Source organism: Lipotes vexillifer, unplaced genomic scaffold (assembly GCF_000442215.2).
Source record: "Lipotes vexillifer unplaced genomic scaffold, Lipotes_vexillifer_v1.1 scaffold329, whole genome shotgun sequence".
Lineage (NCBI taxonomy): Eukaryota > Metazoa > Chordata > Mammalia > Artiodactyla > Lipotidae > Lipotes > Lipotes vexillifer.
Genome location: NW_006774067.1, coordinates 1,717,678 through 1,724,981, shown reverse-complemented (window position 1 = coordinate 1,724,981; position 7,304 = coordinate 1,717,678). Strand labels below are relative to the sequence as shown.

General features: G+C 43.6%; 1 non-coding gene across 1 annotated transcript; it reads left to right on the top strand.

Moving 5' to 3' along the window:
* The first annotated feature begins 6,592 nt into the window (after positions 1-6,592).
* TRNAE-UUC (transfer RNA glutamic acid (anticodon UUC)) lies at positions 6,593-6,664 on the top strand. The gene has a single exon. It is a non-coding gene; the product is annotated as a tRNA-Glu (tRNA).
* The last annotated feature ends 640 nt before the right edge of the window (positions 6,665-7,304 follow it).

Here is a 7,304-nt window from a genome sequence, read left to right as displayed (position 1 = left end):
ACCGAAAAACCTGTACATGGATGTTTATAGCAGCTTTATTCATAATTGGTAAAGCAGACCTGCAAGCAACCAGATGTCCTTCAGTAGGTGAATGAATAAAGAAACTGTGGTATGTCCAGACAATAGAATTGTATTCAGTGCTAAAAAAAAAAAAATGAGCTATCAAGCTATGAAAAGATATGAAGGAGACTAAAATGCCTATTACTGAGTAAAAGAAGCCAATCTGAAAAAAGGCTACATATGGCATGATTCCAACTACATGACATTCTGGAAAAGGCAAAACTCTGGAGACAATAAAAAGATCAGTGGTTGCCCCATGGGGGCAGGAGATGATGAATAAGGTAGTAAAAGTACTCCACATGATATTATATCGATGAATATATGCCATTATACATTTGTTCAAACCCATAGAATGTACAAAATCAAGAGTGAACCCTAAGGTAAACTATGGACCTGGAGTGATTATGATGTGTCAGTGTAGGTTCATCCTTGGTAAAAAAAAAAAAAATGTACCATTTCAGTGAGTGATGTTGATAATGAGAGAGGCTATGCATGTGTGGAGGAAAAGAGTATATGGGAAATCTCTGTACCTCCCTCTCAAATTTGTTGTAATCCTAAAACTGCTTTTAAAAAATAAAGTCTTAGAAAAAACTGAGACGTTTCTGGCCAGAATTAACTGCCTTATTTTATCAAATCTAAGATTTCTTTTACTGTGAGTGACACCATTATTTTAACCACCACCACCAAAAAAAAAAAAAAATGCCAATTAATTAATGTGTGACATAACATAATAAGAAAGACACCTCCCAAATTCTCAGGTGTTAAAGGATGAAAATGTCTGAGTCCCAAAAGCCACAAAACATAGCAACACAGCCCCTCAGTCATTGGACTAAACATTTCATTTATATAAATTCTCTTTCTTAGACTGTCTCAGTGTTAAGATGCCACTTGGAAGGACAGGTGAAATAAAGTTTAAGACACAGAATTGTTCATCTAGACCCCTCAAGTGACCTAACACACCCTCTTGTCATTTCTATCAAAGCCACGCCTGCATTTTATATCTCCAGGAATAAGAAGCAACCAGCAGGAGAGATCGTTTTGAATCAGAGAGATGAGAGCAGAGAAGAGAGGACCACCAAGCGATTCTCTGCCAAAGCAAACAGAGACAGGCAGAGGGAAGTGGGAAAATGACATTTCCTTCCCAGATTCTCTGAAGGAAAAGTACAAAGACTTCATCGACCAGTATCTGGAGCTGAGACGACAGCTGTAGAGGTATGATGAGCCCCATGTGAGGGACAGGAACCTGCGAGATTTCCTCTGGCTGTCTCTAGCCTGGCACAAGACCAGAGCCGCCTCTGGCTGCTATTTACAAAGAACTGGTGAGGGGCCAGTTGGCTACCAGGGGTATGTTTCTGTATCATTTATCACACACAAAGTGCTCTGTGGCTGGAAAAAGAGCCATGATCACTGCAGCCAATCAAGCCCGGCAGTAGGACAAGCCTTCCCCCCTCTTTCTAAGTCTCAATCCCTTCCTCAAAAGCAAACAACTGGCAAAAGCCCAGCAGTGGTCAGAGAGAGGGACCGAGGAGACCATGCAGGGCATGGTTAAGCTCGTAGAGACAACTTGCCATGATCATCATTCACTAAGTATTCCTTCAACACCCGCTATGTTCTAGGTCTTGGGGATACAGTGGTAAACAGGACAGCACATTACATTCCAGTATTTTCGATTTGGAATGATTTTGTGCCCTGGGTTCTTCCCATCTACTTCCAGGTGCAAGGGAAGAAAACTGCCCCAGTTTGCCCCTTTGTTCAGTCTCTTCAATGGGCTCACATTTTGCTCCCCTCCCAGGCTTTCACAAGATCGGTCATGGGAACGCCAGCTCAGCAGAGCAGCCCAGGAAAACTAACAGCCCAGCTAAGTGAAGTCAGCATTTCATCATAAGTTTGGAAAATTTCGAAGTGGCTCACAGGAGAAAAAGGAAGGAGGACAGATAAGAGGGGCATGATTGTCATTAACAAGAAACAGTACAGCCTCACAGCCGCTAGCCATGCGCTGAATAAGTCGGTGAAATATTCTTGGGAGGATAAACACTGATGGTCATTCAAGCTGACAGTGGGAGCTGGACAGTTGACATTTACAACAATGCTCAATGCAAATCAAGGCACTTGCCCCCAGAAATGGAATTTCATAGATTTATCCTTTGAAAGGCTGTTTCTCTGACTAGTCTGGGTCAGCAGTTAAGCTGAAAGAGAAATATTTCTATTATTTGGTAGATTTTTCCAAAGCCTCTAGTTCATTAGGCGAGAGAGGCCTTGAAAAAGTCTGATTCTGGTGTGGTCGTCAGGCAAACAGAATGAGAAAACATCAAAGAACAATCCCACCTCCAGAAATGATGAAAACAAATAACTTCCTCTGAAGTCACTAATGTTCCGAGGGGGGGGTGTCCTCACAGGCCAGGTGTCCTGGCACCATTCCAGTTCTGCAAAAATTGTTTCAACATGCTCCAATAACTCTCACAGAGCCACCTTAAAGAAGTGAAACTTTTCATGCATGCCACTGCTGCTTGCTATCCCAGAAATGGATTAAAACTCAGAGCCTCTCACTAGTTGGGTGACCTTGAAAAGTCACAAAGCCTTAAGCAAACCCTCATTGCTTCACACCTGCTGCTCCCTCCACCATCCCCACAATCAGTGATTCCCAGATGCACTGTGTTTTATTTTCCTCAGAGCACTTAATATTTGAAATTATCTCATGTATTGGTTTGCTTGTTTATCACAGTCAGCTTCCTGAGATCAGAGACGGTACCTGCCTTACTCATCTTTGACTCCTTAGTACTTAAAAGGATGCCTGGGGGCTTCCCTGGTGGCGCAGTGGTTGAGCGTCCGCCTGCCGATGCAGGGGACACGGGTTCGCGCCCCGGTCCGGGAAGATCCCACATGCCGCGGAGCGGCTGCGCCCGTGAGCCATGGCCGCTGAGCCACGGCCGCTGAGCCGGCGCGTCCGGAGCCTGTGCTCCGCAACGGGAGAGGCCACAACAGTGAGAGGCCCGCGTACGGCGAAATTAAAAAAAACCAAAAAAACAAAAGGATGCCTTGTACCTACTTGATGCTCAATAAATATTTGTTACACAAATAAATGAAATTTATTTAAATTATTTGAGCCAAAATTCTATAATAATAAGAGTAATAATACAAGGTAATCGCTGCCTTATAGGATTCTTTGAAAGATCAAGTGAGATCACGTTAATAAAAGAGGAGCCTGGCACATTGCAAGGTGCTCAATAGATATTAATTTAATATTAATATTAATTTAATATTAATATATATTAGCATTCCTAATTCCACAAAGCACTTTTCTCGGGTAACTTTCCAGAAACAAAAATTCTGAAATAATTCATACTTAGATATGATTAACTAGTAACTGTTTGATATACCATATTTATAACATTCTAAGCCCCCATCTACCGAAAATGCATTATAAATTTAAGAAAACTTGACTGGGAAAAAACACTGTAATATATTCATCACTTTTAAAGCATATCAATTTCAAAAACGTAGAAAAGTGAAAAACTTTTCAAAACAGATATGGTATTACCTCTCCTTGGGAAAACTGAAGGTGAGTTTTAGCACAAGTGAATAACTCTCTAATTTCAGGTGCTGTGATTGGGTGGTGGGAAAGATCATGGGGGAAAGCCTTCCTCACACCTTGAATTACAGCATCCCATGCTACTTCCTGGCCCAAGTTTGGAGTGTGAGCAACTGCTCTTACTTTGAGACTAGGAAGTAAGCAGTGTAATGAACAGACATACAATTAACTCTTAATTAGCCTGGGGTCAGGAACTGCACCGTTCAAAATGAGATGACTGGAATGCGGCAGCTGGAAAGGAGAGAGCAGACTAAGGAGATGCCCTCCTTTACCATGTGTGGGACAAAGATGAGCTCAACTCTCTTTTCTTAAGTAGAATCAGATGTGTCTACTCTCTAATGGAAATGCTCACTTGTGGATTTTTAGTTTCTTTCTTTCTTTCTTTCTTTCTTTCTTTTTTTTTAATAGTCACCACGCCGTACATTACATCCACAGGATTTATCTATCTTATGACTGGAAGTTTGTACATTTTGCCCACCTTCACCCAAAACTCTTTTTAGTTTCATCCCCTCATCCTTCCAGCATTCAATCCCTGGGAAGCTGGGTTAATGACCAAATAACAGGGTGACAGGAGAACAAGAGGCCTAGATGGTCCAGCAACTTAACAATCAAGACGTAAGTGACGCATCCCCTACTCACTCCTGAGTGTCCAGTTTCTTCCACTGAATGAAAAGTCCTATGGGCCCATCCGTAGCATTTAATGCGCCTCCTCTTCTCCCATTTTCTCACTAATCACCATCAGTAACAATGAGAGTTCAAAGGTCCTGGAATAAAGGCTGGGGAGAGTGGACAGGAGGCATTTTCCTGTCAAAGCCTTGTCTCTGATGTCCACACTTGAAGTGAATGCCTCCCATAATGAGATGTCAGTTTTTTGTTTTTTTTTTTTCCTTTTAGATCTGCACATAAAAAAGGAGTTCAACTGGCAGACAGCATCTTCAAGGGGTCCAGACTCGGCGCACTGGGATGCCCTGTCGCTTGCTGGCGGTGGGGGAGATCACCAGCAAGTCACAGCCTTTCTCCTGCACGTCTTTGTCCCTCCCTGACCTCTCAAATAACAGAAGGAAGCAGACAGAACAAGGACAACATTTAAAGGTAGATTTCTAAATGGAACATCAATATATTACCGTGAGCCATCTGCCAACTCCTGAGTCTGGGGAACCATTATATTTTCTGAGAGGGGGAAAGTGGGCTAGTTCTTGGACAGAATAAAAATAAAAACAGCTTCAGTGAGCTTTACCCACTGACCTGTCTCAAGAAGAGCCCTTCAACAACAGGAGGAACTTCCAAAGCTGTGAATCCATCCAAGAAGCACTATTTCTAGGAAAGACAAAACCAGGTTCAGATGGAAAAATAGAGCTTAAGTTTTGTTAGGGTTTTGTTTTGTTTTGTTTTGTATGCTTTGTTTTCCCTCAAAGAAGTCTATAAATCAATTAGCTTCTTTGTGCCTTCCCGTGTACAATACAGGGCAAATTGCATGAAAACCTCCATGCTTGTCAGGCTGAATAGCAGCTTTGGTCTGAGTACCGCACATCCAAAAGGGGGCGGCCGTGTGTGGGGCATTACAGCCTTTCCAAGCACCGGCTTGGTGTCCTGAGCAGCAAGCTGAGATGGGCTTCCCAGCCCAGCCAGGCACACCTCTGCCGCCCTCCACTCTAGCTGTGAACACCAGCCCAGCATGCATGTCCTATGACACAATCCCTCTGGAGACTCTGGAGAGACCCCATTCAGATAACTGGCCAAACAGATAAGCACATCACGGGGTCACCAATCATGACTGCAAAACAAGTCAGCCAAGTGGCTGCGAGAGGAACAGAGGATGTCACCGAGAGCTTTGCTCTTGTACGTGTAAATTCTATTCTGCTTCTGACCACATGTATTCAACACAACTGAATGTCCTGATCCAGATAAAACCGTGTTTGTTCCAGGGCTCTACTGGGTAAATAAAACAAACAAAAACCCTTCCATCTCCATGGACAACAGTTTTAGTTTGTTCTCACATCTTCCCAATACAATACAATAGGATTTTTTAAATAAGTGGATGACCTCTTTACAAAATGTGATCGGCTAACAGCTAATTTGGAGCAGTGGAGAGCTGATTGTATAAGCCACTAGCTCAGCGTTAATACAGTTGGTACAAATAGATATTTAAACTACTTGCTTACCTTGTTATCTGTTAAGGTTTTACTTCTGGTCAAGTGAAGTCTTCACTGGAAATGTAAGCTCAGTGGTTAACTGAGGGATGTAAGATCTTATAAAGACAGCATTTGTTACTTTAAATTGAGCCAAGAAAGCACGAATGACTTAGATCAATAGCTTCAAACTCTAGGGACCCACTGTAAGAAACGCGCTTCTAAGCCTAGTACACACCCTTACATGGGTGTGTGACTGAAACAGCAGTTTCACCAAACGGAGCTCACCCTGGCCCTTTCCTGTCAATTTCTTCTTTTTCAGAAAATGCTGCTGTAAGTTGAAACTCACTGTACTGAATTGATGACCCACCAATGGGTTGAGACTAGCAAATTTTTTTTTTTTTTTGGCTGTGCTGGGTCTTTGTTGCAGCACATGGGATCTCTAGTTGCGGCACACGGGCTTCTCTAGTTGCGGTGCGCAGGCTTCTCTAGTTGTGGCGCGCAGGCTTAGTTGAGGTATGCGGGATCTTAGCTCCCCGACCAGGGATGGAACCCAGGCCCCCTGCATTGGGAGCTCGGAGTCCCAACCACTGGACCACCAGGGAAGTCCTGAGACTAGCAATGTTTTTTAATCTTGCTTTAAATTATATCCAGGGGAAAACTACTAAAAGTCTCCTTTCTATTTCTCTAATACCTAATGCCCTCTCACTAAAAGCATAAATATCCACATATTATCTGAAATACACTGTTATGTTTTTAGGATAAGAGAAGTGGTAAGGGGTGGGGAGGATTAAAACAAAATAGTACAGGGAATTCCCTGGCGGTCCAGTGGTTAGGACTCGGCACTTTCACTGCCGGGGCCTGGGTTCGATCCCTGGTTGGGGAACTAAGATCCCGCAAGCCGCGCAGCATGGCCAAAACAAAAAAATAAGTACAAACCAGAAAGTACTAGTTGAAAACTTTTAAGGAGATTGCGAAAATAGCTCCAAAAGTTGTCTCATAATGCTTGGTTCAACCAACAGATTCTGAGCTCCCCACCATGGACCAGGCACTATGGGAGGCTCATAGTGGGGAAGAAAAGAGAGGGAAGTAACAGGACTTTTTGCTGCTTGTGTATTCACCACCTCAGGCCCTCTACACACAGCCAGGGACCAAAGGAACAGCCTAGGCCAAGGCTGCCCTTCCACTTCCTTCCAGGAGAGGGATGCCCTTCCAGGAGAGGGATGCCCTTCCAGGAGAGGGATGCTTGGAGCGCCAGGCCCTCACACAGGGCACAGCCCGGGGGCCTGGGGTCTCCTCCCCTTGCCTTTCACGGGGAGGGAGGAGGGACCCCTAGAATGGAGGTCCAGCCTGAAGCACCATGAAACTTCTCTGGCCAAGCCCTAGTTACTCATCTGACAAAAAGCAGAGAAGGGAAATTATTTATATTCAAGAGTCTAAATTTTACTATTGATTAATTATAATTTATTTTCTATCCTGGCAGGAATAGTTTATAAAGCACGTTTCCCAGCCTCACCTTTCTCTTT